Source organism: Balaenoptera borealis (assembly GCF_965194805.1).
Source record: "Balaenoptera borealis genome assembly, chromosome: 6".
Taxonomy (NCBI): domain Eukaryota; kingdom Metazoa; phylum Chordata; class Mammalia; order Artiodactyla; family Balaenopteridae; genus Balaenoptera; species Balaenoptera borealis.
Window position 1 is genome coordinate 16195166 of NC_138863.1, and position 14846 is coordinate 16210011.

The 14846-nt window shown below is 39.0% G+C and overlaps 1 long non-coding RNA gene across 1 annotated transcript; it reads right to left on the reverse strand.

Annotated features, from left to right (window-relative positions):
• Positions 1 to 4166: 4166 nt before the first annotated feature.
• LOC309630966 lies at positions 4167 to 14601 on the reverse strand. The gene is made up of 2 exons (XR_014245982.1): positions 6642 to 14601; positions 4167 to 6321 (listed from the first exon to the last, which is right to left on the reverse strand). It is a non-coding gene; the product is annotated as an uncharacterized lncRNA (long non-coding RNA).
• Positions 14602 to 14846: the final 245 nt, after the last annotated feature.

Below are 14846 nucleotides of genomic sequence, written 5' to 3' on the forward strand. Positions count from 1 at the left end.
TTCGAGCCCTGAACCGGAAAGATCCCACATGCCGCGGAGCAACGAAGCCTGTGCGCCACAACTACTGAGCCTGTGCTCTAGAGCCTGTGAGCCACAACTACTGAAGCCTGCACTCCTAGAGCCCATGCTCCACAACAAGAGAAGCCACCACGATGAGAGACCCATGCACCACAACAAAGAGTAGCCCCGCTTGCTGCAACTAAAGAAAGCCCGCATGCAGCAACAAAGATCCAACACAGCCAAATAAATAAATAAATAAAATATAATATAATGTTAAAAAAAGAAAAGATTATATAGGTTTACTATGGTGAGCATGGGAAATGAAACTTACATTTAGCTTTGCCTGGGGTAACAACTCCAGCTGCATTGCTACAGAAACTCTCCGTTCTTTCCACTTCTATATCAGCCCCTCTTTCCTCCAGCTACTGTATATCTTACAATTCTCTTTCCTTCCCAGCCCTTATCTCCCCTCCACTGTTCCAAACACCCTTCTTATCTATTTGTCAGTGATGGCAAGAGAGGTGAGGCAGAATGACGAAGGTAAAAGAGGGGCAGCGTCTGCCCTGTTTCCACATCGTGGCTAAGAGCCTCTCCCTCCACCGCAGCTCTCCCTGTCCACAATTGCCTGCTATTTCCCCTGCACCTGTCTCAGGGCCTCAGTGTGCCCCTCATATTATTTGCCTCATTTCAGAGTTCCTGCTCTGGTTTCTGTACTCACAGCATGAGGAGCTCTTATCCCAAGCCCTGGATCTTCTTTGTCTGGCCATAGTAAACCCCATCAGTACCTTCAAGCCTACAACCAACAGGCAGCTTGAGTGGTTTGAGAAGAAACCTCTGTTCTCACTTCTAGGCCTGCAGTTAAGAGTAGGTGTGCTCCTCTCAGCAAGAGTCAGCGCTTGGCCAGAGCACAGTCAACCCTGACTCCCATCCTAGCCTATGATAAACACAAAAGATTTGCTATTTAGCCTAATTTAGCAGCAGATCACAAAACACAGGTGAAGTCATTTCCATAATCATATTGCTACTACCAAAATTTTCCCATCATTAAATTAGAACAGCCATATCTGAGCTAAAAAAAAAACAAAAAAAAAAAGAGTAGGTGTGTTCCTGATATTCACATCAGCTGTAGCAATGCACTTCTGCATAGGAACATAGTAATGTTCGGTGATTGGAATCTTCAGTAACATACAAACAAAGAGCCTCAGTAATTAAGTAAGAATGGGGGAAGAGGGGATAACCCTTACAAATATTCACACCCAAGTTCACAAGGGAAGAGAGAAAACTTGCAACTGTTGGACAAAAATTTCCCCCAGCTTTATTGAGATATAATTATGTGAAACATTGTGTAACTTTAAGGTGTACAGGTGATGATTTGGTATATGTATCAATATCTATTGCAAAATTATTACCATGATAGGGTTAGTTAACACCTCCATCACCTTATGTAATTATTTTGTGTGTGTGTAGTAAGAATATTTACAGTTTACTCTCTTAGCAATTTTCAAGCATGTAATATAGTGTTGTTAACTATTATCACTATGTTATACCTTAGATTCCCAGAACTTATTCATCTTATAACTAGAAGTTTGAACACTTTGACCAACATCGTTCCTTTCTCCCCCACCCCCCAGCCCTGACAACCACCATTCTAGTCTCTGTTCTGAGTTTAGCTTTTTTAGATCCCACACGTAAATGAAATCATATAGTATTTGTCTTTCCCTGTTGTCACATATGGCAGAATTTCCTTCCTTTTTATAGCTGAATAAGATTCTTAACGTAGGTGTTTATCACTATAAACTTTCCTCTTAGAACTGTTTTTGCTGCAACACATAAGTTTTGGTATATTGTGTTTTCATTTTTATATGTTTTAAGATTTTTTTAAATTTCCCTTTTTATTTCTTCTTTAACCCATTGGTTGTTCAGAAGTGTATTATTTAATTCTCACATACTGTGTAATTTTCAGTTTTCTTCCTGCTATTGACTTCTACTTCCATACCACTGTGGTCATAAAAGGTACTTGGTATGTTTTAAATCTTCTTAAATTTGCTAACACTTGTTTTGTGACCTAATATGTGATCTATCCTGGAGAATGTTCCATTTGCACTTGAGAAGAATATGTGTTCTGCTGCTTTTGGATGGAATGTTCTCCACATATCTGTTAGGTTCATTTGGTCTAAAGTACAGTTCAGATCTGCCTCTTCCTTATTGATTTTTCTGGATGATTTATCTATTGGGGAAGTGAGGTATTAAACTCCCCTAATATTATTGTATTTTTATCTATTTTTCACTTCAGATCTGTTAGTATTTGCTTAATATATTTGGAATGCTCCCATGTTCAGTGCATATCTACTTATGATTGTTATGTTCTCTTGATGAGTGTAAACCTTTATCATTATATAATGGCCCTCTTTATCTCTTGTTACAGCTTTGGAGTCAAATTCTATTTTATTTGCTATAAGCATAATTACCTTTGCTGCCTTTTGGTTTCCACTTGCATGTAATATCTTCTTCTAGCTCTTCATTTTGAGCTGGTATGTATCCTTGAAGCTAAAGTGAGTCTCCTGTAGGCAGTGTATAGTCAGGTCTCATCTTTTTTTTTTCCATTCAGCTATTCTGTGCCTTTTTATTGGAGAATTTAATCCATTTACATTTAGAGTAGTTATTGATAGGTGAGGGCTTACTAATGTCATCTTATTGTTTTCTGGCCCATATTCCTTTCTTCCTGTATTTCTGTCTTTCTTTGTGAATTGATAATTTTGAATAGGAGTATGCTTTGATTTCCTTCTTTTTATCTTTTGTGTATCTACTGAAGGTTTTTCCTTTGTGGTTACCACGGGGCTTAAAACATCTTATAGATATAGCTATCTATTTTATGCTGATAACAACTTTGATCATATAAAAAAAGAAAAAAAATGAAAAACCTCTACCCTTTTAATCTCCTCTTTTATATATTTAATGAAATAGTTTACTTTTTTTTTAAATTTATTTATTTATTTTTGGCTGTTTTGGGTCTTCGTTTCTGTGCGAGGGCTTTCTCTAGTTGCGGCAAGCGGGGGCCACTCTTCATCGCGGTTCATGGGCCTCTCACTGTCGCGGCCTGTCCCGTTGTGGAGCACAGGCTCCAGACGCTCAGGCTCAGTAGTTGTGGCTCACGGGCTTAGTTGCTCCGCGGCATGTGGGATCTTCCCAGACCAGGGCTCGAACCTGTGTCCCCTGCATTGGCAGGCAGATTCTCAACCACTGCGCCACCAGGGAAGCCCCTACTTTTTTTATACTATTATTTATTTTAAAAATTATTGTAGCTACAATTATTTTTAATACTTTTGTCCTTTAGCATTTATACTAGAGTTAAGTGGTTAACACATCACCATATTACAGTTTTAAAGTATTCTGAATTTGACTATATACTCACTTTTATCACTGTGTTGTATGTTTTCATGTTACTAATTAGTATCCTTTTATTTCAGCTTGAAGATTCTTTTCAGCATTTCTTATAAGTCAGGTCTAGTAGTGATGAACTCCCTCAGCTTTTGTTTGTCTGGGGAAGTCTTTATCTCTCCCTCATTTCAGAAGGACAACTTTGTTGCATAGAGTATTTTTGGTAGGCAATTTTTTTTTCTTTCAGCACTTGGAATATATTATTCTTACCTCTTGGCTGGTAAGGTTTCTACTGAGAAATTCACTTATAGTTTGATGGGGGTTCCCTTGTAAATTGCAAACTTCTTTTCTCTTGCTGCTTTTAAGATTCCCTCTTTGTTTTTTTTTTTATTATTATTATAATGTTTCTTGGATTTTTACTTATTGTATTTTATTATATTTTTTATTTATTATAACATGTCTTGGAGAAGACATTTTTAAGTTGAGTTTGTTTGGGGACCTATGAGCTACATGAACTTGAATGTTCAAATCTCTTCCCAGATTTGGGAATTCCCAGCCATGATTTCTTTAAATAAGCTTTATGCCCCCTTCTCCCTCTCTTCTCCTTCTGGAACTCCATCAACCACAGATTGTTTCTTTTAGTGGTATCCCACAGATCAAGTAGGCTTTATTCATTCCTTTTCAATCTTTTTCTTTGTTCTCCTCTGACTGGATAATTTTAAATGTACTGTCTTTCAATTCACATATTCTTTCTTCTGCTTGATCCATTCTGTTATTGATTTTCTCTGTTTTTCTTTTTTTTTTTTTTTTTTTCATTCATTGTATTCTTCAGCTCCAGAATTTCAGTTTGGATCTTTTTTACAATTTCTATCTCTTTGTTAAACTTTATATTTTTTGTGTGTGTTGTTTTCCTTATTTCATTGAATTGTCTTTCTGTGTTTTCTAGTAACTCACTGAGTTTCCTTAAAAGAACTATTTTGAATTCCTTGTGAGGTAAAACACAGATCTCCATGCCTTTAGGGTAGGTTACTAGAAATTACTGTGTTCCCTTCATAGTATTGCATTGATTTTTCATGTTTATTAAAGTCTTGCATTATTGTCTTCACATTTAAAGTAGCAGTCACATCCTGCAGTCTTTACTGACTGACTTCAGGCAAGAGATACCTTCCATCAGCTCTGCTAGGTATTCTGAGGCTTTCTCAGACTTTCTATGGATACGCCTGCTCCTCACTTCTTGCTCCCTCTTGCAGCAGAAATCTTGAGCTTGTTTGTATTCTCTAGATCCTGCAGAGCCAGGCCATGTGCTGAAACCTCTCTTTTGCTTTCCCAAGAGTGGTCTCTTCCAGGCCTGCATATTTGGGCCAGCTTTCTGTACATGCTTACCAGCTATCTGCAACAGCTTGCTCTTGCCACCATCTGGAACATGCACAAGAGGTCAACCATGGTGCAGAGGTGTATGGGTAAAGTGTGAGGAGTGCTGGAGATGCCCATGGATCAGCTGGGGAGATCTGTAAGCAAAGTGTCCCCAGTGGCTCGTGGGCAGGCCTCCCCATTGAGTCTCTGATGTGTTTAGTGGGATCTACGTCGTCCACTTGATATGTTCTGTTTTGAGCCATGGCTGCTGTTCTCCTACCACTCATGCCCCCAGGCATGCAGCACAGTACTCTGGATGTGGCAAGAGGGAAATGGGCCTTTCTGGCAGTGTCTGACAAAGATGGGGAAGCCAGGCGCTTACTCACACAGTATCACTTCCCTGCTCCCAGGAGAAATCACGGGCCAAGAAAAGCTCTCTTGGCACTGAGCTGTGCCACCTTGGGGAAAGGGTGATGCAGGTTAAGTCAAACTGTTCCTCTCACGCTGCCTAATGCATCCCATCTTGATTTTTTCCACAACACGGTGCTAGGACTTCTCTGCTGGAAGAGACTTCCACAAAGGCTCTCTCATTCGTGGATGATTGTCTGAGACGGTGTTCTCCAGGGGGTCCCAGAGGGGAGAGGGACTGGAGCCAGTTCATGAGGCACTTCTGTGTCCACAGCCAGGACCGAGGTCTGCATGCCTATTACCTGACACATGGGTGGGTGGAGACTCCTCCTGGGTCCCAGGCATATGGTGCTGGTGACAGACCAAAGCCAAAAGGGCCTGTAACTGAACCCTCAGAGGCAGAGAGCTGTTTTCAGGTCTACAGCTGGGACCACAGTTGGCAGGTCAGCTGCTTGGTGTGGGCCTGTCTTCTCAAAACTGCTCTCCTCATTCATGGCTACACCAGATCTCACTCTTACCTGGAGCTCTGAGCTCCCACAAAGGCACCATTGTCTATGGACAGATGCCAAATTGTTTGGATGGGGGGATACAAGTGAGGGATGTCTTATTTGGTCATCTTGCTGATGTCTCTCTCTGGAAACTTTAGAAATTGTCAAAATAACACAGTTGAAAATTGCTAGCCTGAAAAGTCTCACAAAAATCTCACAAAACTTTCTTTTTCTTTGGTTAAGATTTATTTGTGTAGATAGTTACACCACCATAATCTACTAAAATCCTTTCCACACCTGTTATGGGCTGAATTATGTCACTCTCCAAATTCATATATTAAAACCCTAACCACTTATACCTCAAAATGTGACTGCATTTAGAGACAGAGTTTTAAAGAGGTAATTAAGTTAAATTAGGTCACTAAGGTGGGTCCTAATTTTGTATGACTGGTGTCCTTATAAGAAGAAATGATTAAGGCACAGATACATATAGAGAAAAGACCATGTGAAGACACAGGGAGAAGATGTCCACCATCTACAAGCCAAGAAGACAGACCTCAGAAGAAAACAATTTGGCTGACACCTTAATCTTAGACTTCTAGGCTCCAGAATTGTGAGAAAATAAACTTCTGAGGTTTAAGCCACCTAGTCTGTGGTACCAGTTACAGCAGCCCTAAAAAACTAGTACAGGGGGCTTCCCTGGTGGCGCAGTGGTTGAGAATCTGCCTGCCAATGCAGGGGACACGGGTTCGAGCCCTGGTCTGGGAAGATCCCACATGCCGCGGAGCAACTGGGCCCGTGAGCCACAACTACTGAGCCTGCGCGTCTGGAGCCTGTGCCCCGCAACAAGATAGGCCGCGATAGTGAGAGGCCCGCGCACTGCGACGAAGAGTGGCCCCCGCTTGCCGCAACTAGAGAAAGCCCTCGCACAGAAACGAAGACCCAACACAGCCAAAAAATAAATTTAAAAAATTAAAAAAACAAACAAACAAAAAAAACAACTAGCACAGGGACTTCCCTGGTGACACAGCAGTTAAGAATCCACCTGCCAATGCAGGGGACACGGTTTGATCCCTGGTTCGGGAAGATCCCACATGCCGCGGAGCAACTAAGCCTGTGTGCCACAACTACTGAGCCCATGCTCTACAGCAAGAGAAGCCACCGCAATGAGAAGCCCGCGCACCGCAATGAAGAGTAGCCCCCACTCGCTGCAACTAGAGAAAACCTGCGCGCAGCAGCGAAGACCTAACGCAACCAAAAAAAAAAACTAGTACAAACCACCAAACACTGACACTCACTGGTTTATAAATGATGTGACCTTAATTGACAATCTAAATATATCTAAATTTGTTTCCATGTGAAAATTTTATGTAAACTCTTACCTACTAGGGGAAAATTTTGAAATGCTATCCCTGTTGGGGACTACTACCTGGGGGGGCGGGGGGAGGGGGCGGGTATCATGTACTTTTCAGATCCCAGTCTTGTAATCTGAAAGAAACACACTGGAGGTGCCTACTTGAGAAATCTTTCTATCTCTAAATTCAGGGATTAGAGACCTGGCAATTGAGTGATGGCAAAGACTGCAATCAACCAACAATATTCTTTCTCCCCTTATTCCACAGAATAGAGGCTTTAGAGAGGTAAAACCAGCATCAGATTATAAGAGTATATTTTCCAGCCTTTATCCTAGTGGGGAGGTTTGGCCATAAAGCTAGAATCTGGAAAATGAGATATGAGCTGAGGTGTGTAATCTTTGAGCCCTATCCATAAAGGAGAAGAAGCATGCCCCTCTTCCTTTTACCCCGGAGTCTAAGCATGAAAATGGTGATGAATCTACCTTCAGGACAAAAGCCATACCTTCAAGATTTCAGATATTTCTATGGAGACTTGGTCCCCAACACAGCTGAGCTTCTCAACATCTTGAGCTATTTAGACTGTTACCTGAGAAAGATATAATTTCTACCTTATTTAAGCCACTGCATTTTGGGATTTTTATAATGGTAGACTAGATTGTATTTTAACTAATACTCAAATGCCATAAAAGAAGAAAATAGATAAAGATCTGGAAAGAAGAGAAAAAGAGTGAACAGTTTCCCATGTATATAATTTATCAATGCATTGATTTATGACTTAAAATGAACACTTCTAAAAATCAATAAGGGAAAGACAGATGACCAAATTAAAAAATGGGCAAGATACTTGAAAAGGTGCCTTATAAAAGAAGATATCCATACGGACCACATACATGTGAAAGGATGCTTAGTCTCAGTGATCAAAAACAATACCACCTCACAACTTCTGAATGGCTAAAATTAAAACCTTTGACAACACCAAGTGCTGGTGAAGATGTAAAACAAGTGGAATTTTCCTATGTTGTTTGCTGGTGGTAAGGTAAATGGTACAATCATGTTTGAAAACACTAAGGTAGTATTTACTGCCAAGAGTTAATCAGATGCCTCTCCCATGTCCCACCAACTGTAGCACCTAAAGAAACGTGTGCATATATTTCTCAAAAGATACATACTAGAATATTCATACTAGCCCCAAACTGGAAACAAACAAGATACATAAATTGTAGAATGATCATACAGTGGAATACCATACAGAAATGGCACATAACAAACTACTGCTACACAGTGCAACATGGAAGAATAATCACAAATATAATGTTGAGTGACAGGAGCCAGAACCAAGAATACAGAAACCCCCTGACTCATTGCTTCCAGCCTAAGTCAGTTTTGAGTTCTAGTAAATCCTAGCCAGTTCTTCTTTTTTACTTCCTGATCCCTTCACGATATCTATACACAAACATTACTTGAATGAGGACATTCAAGACTTAAACAAAGACAAATTCTTCTTCCTAATCTAGTTTGGCCACATAAAATAGAAGGAAAGGCTAAGTGATACATTATCATAAGGGAAGAAAACTTTACAATTAGAAAATTTATGAGGCAAGTTTGTGAGTGTTAGATTACAAAGCAAAGAAGTTAAGTTTCCAGTGTCTGGGTAGGACTGGAAGTCAGGACTCATCAAGGAAGGGCTGAAATTAATTGATAAGAGATGATCTGAGCAGAGAAAAGTGCTAGTAATAAGAATAGAGAAGAAAGGCCTTATTAAGAAGTAATCTGAATACGTGGCAAAAAGGAACCATGCTTAGAAAATAAGGTTTGGGAACCAGATGGCCCTAGGTTCTAATCAGGGAAATTTACTATCTGTGTAACTTTGGGCAAATTACTTTAGCTCTCTAAGCCTCAGTCTCAAAACTGGGGAATGTTTTTTTCTAACTTGCAGCAATCTTAGGAGAATTAAATGAGGCAACAGAGCACCTGGCATATCCATAATACTCAGTAAATTTAAGGTCTATTTCTATAGCTACTAATAAGTTTATTATTATTACCACATGCACAGCTTAGCAGAGATATTGCCATTAAACTATATGATTCTCCATCATTCTGTTTAAATGATATATAAAGTGCTTGTATGCTCAACACTGCTGGATCTCAGGAATAGACTTCATGTTTAGAAGATGTATAGAGACTGAGGTATCGTTGTTCCTAAAACGTTTTGAATAGGTTATATTTGAGCTGTCCTTATCCACACACGTTAGAGGTCCCTTAGCTTATGTAAATATAAAACTGTAAAACACCAGTCAGCTTTTGTTTACCAGGTCACAAAGATGTTTGAGATCGCTTACATCTCTGTAACTAATTCTGTGCCACACGAATGAATTAAAAAGGAAAATAAGGACAATTATCCACATAATTCAAGGAGCAAACACTTGCTAGAAAGAAATTAAAAGGAAAATTGTATTGAACTATATTTTCTATGAGGAAGCTCACCATGGAGCTATTCAGCTTAGCAATTTCTTGTATTTGTGCCACTTTTCTATGCCTTCTAATTCTGGTTTTACTTGCTTTTATAAAATGATATTTAGTGTTTGCATAAATAAGCCTCTAAGATATGGAAATCCTGTTTATAGACGTGGCTTTATAGAGAAATACCTGTGATAATGCTTACAGTCTAAGATCATTAGGAACAAAAAACCCTCTGGCTTGCTTGCTACAAATTGGAATTTCTAATCTTACTTCCAAAGAAAGGTGTATGTTTTTTATTGCAGTCTAAATTTATAGACTCTTTTGGATTCTCACATTTCTATAGTCATTTGCATAGTACAAAAAACATATTACATAATGAGTCAGTCAAGCTAAATTATAGGCAGTTCTTTTCAATCAGGCCACTGCAGTTCTGTGTTGCTCAGTTCAGCTCCTGTCTCCCACTGCTCAAATGTTGCCATGGTGACCAATTTTTGTCATGTACATTCCTAGGTCCCGTGCGGCTCCCTTATTCATAACACTTTGCCATCACTACAGCGAGACCGCTAGCTGTTATCTGATTACCTAATCTCCCCTTACATATCACCTTGAAGCTACGTGGGTGAATTCTTGAAACCTGAGTGTAAATGATATGTTATATAAACAAGAAAATAAATTCATATTAAATAAAATGATCATGGTAATAACAAATAAATAAGACTCCTTAAGCCATCCATAAGCAGGAATTCTATGAATGTATTCTCTTACTATTCTCCAGCTATATCACCGTCCATATCATTGGAAGATCAATTTGATTCTTTTATGACAAGTGGAATAACAAGATTGCAAAACTGTAGAGCTGAATTTGATCAACCATGTTGCAGTCCATCTGATCGTTGAGATTTCCACTGTTATGACAGCTGAAAAACACAAATTATCAGTATATTGGAAGAAGGCACTGAGGAGGTGCAGAGACAGTCTAATTGATCCGTATGCCTGAAAAGACAATGTCATAAATGGATAAAATAAATGGATAAAATAAATTTCACCTCTTTTTACTTTTTAGATATTGTAGGCTGAATCTCTTTCGAGTAAAAACACAACCTTAAAAAAAATCACAAGAAACCAGATCAAAGACATAAATAGAACAAAATATGCACAAGAGATCTCATCCAAGATCAAAGATGTGAACGTAATTGCCATGAATAAGAAGTGCAGAGCTCACCAGAACAGAATGTCTTCAGCACACAGAGAATTCTACCAAAAAAAAAAGAAAAAGAAGAAAAGGAGAAAAAAGTCTCTGGGAAATCAAGCGCTCCACAAAGCCAGTAAAATGTCTTTATTTTCCCCTTTGCAGGAAGCAAAATTTCTATGCCATACTGTTGAAATGACCAAATATGGAACAATGCCCACCAACTCTGAAGAAGGGAAGCACATTAGAACATTTCCACTTTGTGGGCTAAGCGTCAAAATTTTATAGTATTTTTTCCTGCCCAAATCCACCCCCAAAACTTTAATCTTTAAAAATGTTTCACTGTAAAACAACGAGGTACAGAGAGGGTTTTCAAGATTGTGAAATATTGACATAGTACCACTTGAGAGAGCAGCTTTGCTTGTTAAAATCATGTAATTAATTTAATGCATAAGGGAAAAAGAAAAAAAAGTAGAGGGAGTTCCCTTTATTAAATATTTATCACTGGAGCCCTGGGTGGATGCCACTCAGAGAAGCAATCATTAGAGATGGGACATTGATTGAAGTGAATATTAAGTAGTACTCTGCGCTAAATAACAACTGCTGATTTCTTGGGAAAAAAAAAATCTTGGGACTCTTAGACGATCTTTTAGAGAGTCCTATTGCATGCACGTAATTTTAAGTAATTCGGTCTTTTAAAAATGTCTCTGCCTCTGACCTTATAGAACTTTCATCTCATTCAAGCCAATGAACTCAACTCTTTTCTACCATTCTACAGTAACAGGGTGCAGGGGAGAGAGGGAGAGGGAAAGGGCGTGTGACACAGAACGAGACAGGGAACACGTGAGAGCAGACGGTTATCAGAAATGCAAGCTCATACCTTCAGAAAGAGGAGAAAAAGCAAATTAATAATCCATGATTTGGGACTTCCTTGGTGGCACAGTGGTTAAGGATCCGCCTGTCAATGCAGGGGACACGGGTTTGATCCCTGGTCTGGGAAGATCCCACATGCTGTGGAGCAACTAAGCCTGTGCGCCACAACTACTGAGCCTGTGCTCTAGAGCCCATGAGCCACAACTACTGAGCTCATGTGCCACAACTACTGAAGCCCCTGCACCTAGAGCCCATGCTCTGCAACAAGAGAAGCCACCGCAATGAGATGCCCACGCACTGCAACGAAGAGTAACCCTGGCTCACCACAACTAGAGAAAGCCTGCGTGCAGCAACGAAGACCTAATGCAACCAAAAAAATAAATAAATAAATAAATAAAATTGAAAAAAAAATCCATAATTCTATTTAGCCTACTAGGGGGAAGACAAATTTATGATTCAAGGTAAAGTTTGATCAAATAGGTTAGCACTGAAAGTGCTAACTTGTTCTCTGCAGCAAAAAACATTTAGGAAGCAATGTGCTTCCTAATGATATTTAGCTATAAATATGTACATTAACAGATATGCACATTTTTGCCCTTAGAATATAGATATACTAATTGAAAATACTTTTTTGAAAAATAATACGAATTTGGGGCAATCTATTTCTATGAGGCTAATGTCCTCCACAAATGTACCAGAATTCATTTTGAGGCTATTTATTATATTGTAGGGTTATTATGGAGAGCAGTATTTTCCTATCATTCTAGATCCTGAATATTATCTGACTTTTATTGTGACCGAAGTTCTTTACATGTTTGATAGGCTAGTTTCCTGGGCTTACTTCACCTGCAAGCAAAATGCAGCCTCCACCTACGTAAAACAAAGCGCTATTCAAGGACATAGGATTTCTTGCCACAGAGATTTTCATTGCACTGTGAAGTAGAAGAAAACTACTGTAGAGTGGATCACGCAAGGGGCTATATGTGGGAGGGGAATACAAGACATTATAAATAAACCTAGAGAAACACTGAGGCTTATGTCTTCTTAGCACTAAGTATGGTAAAACAAACAAAATAAAAATGTGTCCAGAGAAGGGAAGTCACCTCCCAGTAGCAAATATTCCTTTACTATTTGTTGGAAGGATAAGAGTGGACTACTGAAGAGTGAGTCCACTTCCTGCAACATCTGGAATTTCTAAGGGAAATGCTCTTTTCCCCAATCCGTCTATTTATATTCGCATGCTATGAGCAGGATGCTTTGGAGGCTTCTACTGAATCCATTTTCAGGGATTTTAGAAATGTCAGGATAAGGAAAAAAAAAAAAAATTGGACACTGTTCCATAGCCAAAAAGAACATTATTGTACTACCATTGATTACAAACACCCTTGGGACCATTTTCTTGAGAAGCTAATAAAACAGTTTGGTAAAATGGAATAGCATTCCTCTGAGGGATGCTTACACAACAGTAGTAGTTCTCAACCGAGGATAATCCTCCATTCCTCACCAGGAGACATGTGGCAATGTTTGGAGATATTTTTGATTGTCACAGTTGGGTGGGGAGTGCAACAGGCATCTAGTAAGTAGAGACCAGGAATGCTGCTTAACACCCTGCAACGCACAAGTCAGACTCCCCACCCAAAACGAAGTATTCAACCCAAAATATCAACAGCGCCAAAGTCGAGAAACCCTGTATTAGACGGTCCCCTCACTTCCCCTCCAGTTGTCCTTTGATTTCATGAGAGCATTTTTACCAAGAGATAAAGCTTATATTTTCTTTAAGGATAATCGAATCACAACTTTTCTTAGGTGACAATCACATATTCATAACCCATGTACTGTAATGATGCTTCGAATTCGTGTATTGAAAATTTAAAGTTTGATAAATATTCAGCTTGATTTTTGGAGACATTATTTAGTAACTGGGCTAAAGCCCAAACTTTTATCAGGATGAAGTAATTCCCCACACCGTTATTTCACTCTTGCATCCCTCTCGTGATTAGGAGTCTGATGCCCAGAAATGGTTTGGCGGCGCTATGGACCCACACATCTGCATTTGCCTTTGTGTGTGGATTTTCTGAGAGCCCAGCACACTGCTGATAACATTTTTACCTTGGAACTTATTTGATTTTTACAAGTTATGGCCTTTACAAAAAAGAAGGGATTTTCAATCACCTTTATACCCCCATTTTCTCCTGTAACACTAGACAGACGTCTGGTGATTTTTGCAGAGTGCTCAAGTAACTGTTTTGAATAAGAGAATTGCTATAGTCAGAATTTCAAAAGAAAAAAAACTCCTCTTTTCTAGTCTTTTTGACTCATAGAGTCCTGCTAATTCAAGTCAGAATTCTAGATGCTTCAGAGTTGATAGAAAAGAAGACTTTGAGCTTGCCTAAGCATTGTAGTGTGGCATCTTGTTAGAATGCAAAATCCTCTTTTAGATGTTTCGTAGTTAAATGAGAGAGAGGCACTGGACACCATTTTGGTCTCAGAAACAAGGCTTGATCCACTCACTTTGACAAGACCCATTGTACAGTCAGTCATTAGGCCATTTCATAACAAGCAATGTCCTCATTATAAGCCATTTATTCTGAAGAATTCTAATTAAAACAGACCAGGCAAGACTTTTACTTGAAAATTTCCTTTATCCATTGTCAAGCTACCCTTGAACTTCAGGCTAACTTTCTTTAGTAATATTCTATAATCCAAGGTGTTCACACAATCATTCAAAGATATGTATTGTGTCCACTGCCCAATAATATATACGTAAAGTATAAATTTCTGCTAGGCTTACTTCTGAACGTGGAAATATTAGCTTAAAAAGTAAACAAATAATCTAGAAAACTTTTAATTTTTCCTTAACTCAGTGTTTTCCAAAATGTTCTGAGCATAAAACAAATTATCTGGTTACTTATTAAAAGTAAAGGCTCTTAGCCCAGCTTAGACCTCTGTGGGAGGGCCCTAGGAACCTGTATTTTTAAATAGCACCCAGAGAATCATAAGATTTGGTAATTTGGGAAACAGTGCCTTAGGATAGGAGAATGCACATACATGGGAGGCCACAAAAGGCACCACATTAAATTATATATTAATAGATTGGGTAGCTACCTTTCAAAAGGTTGCTTGATATATGCAGAACACTTAGAAGAGTGTCTGGCACATAGTAAGCGCTGAAGTGTTAGATATTATTATTTTCCCGTCATACTTGGTGTAGATAAGGATTATCATTTAACTAGGTCAGCCTTCAAAAACCATTAGTCTTCTCAGACAATGGCCCAGAGCCTTGTATTTATTACATCCATGATTCTTTTCGTCTTTTTCCTCAGCTATTTAACCAAATTCCTG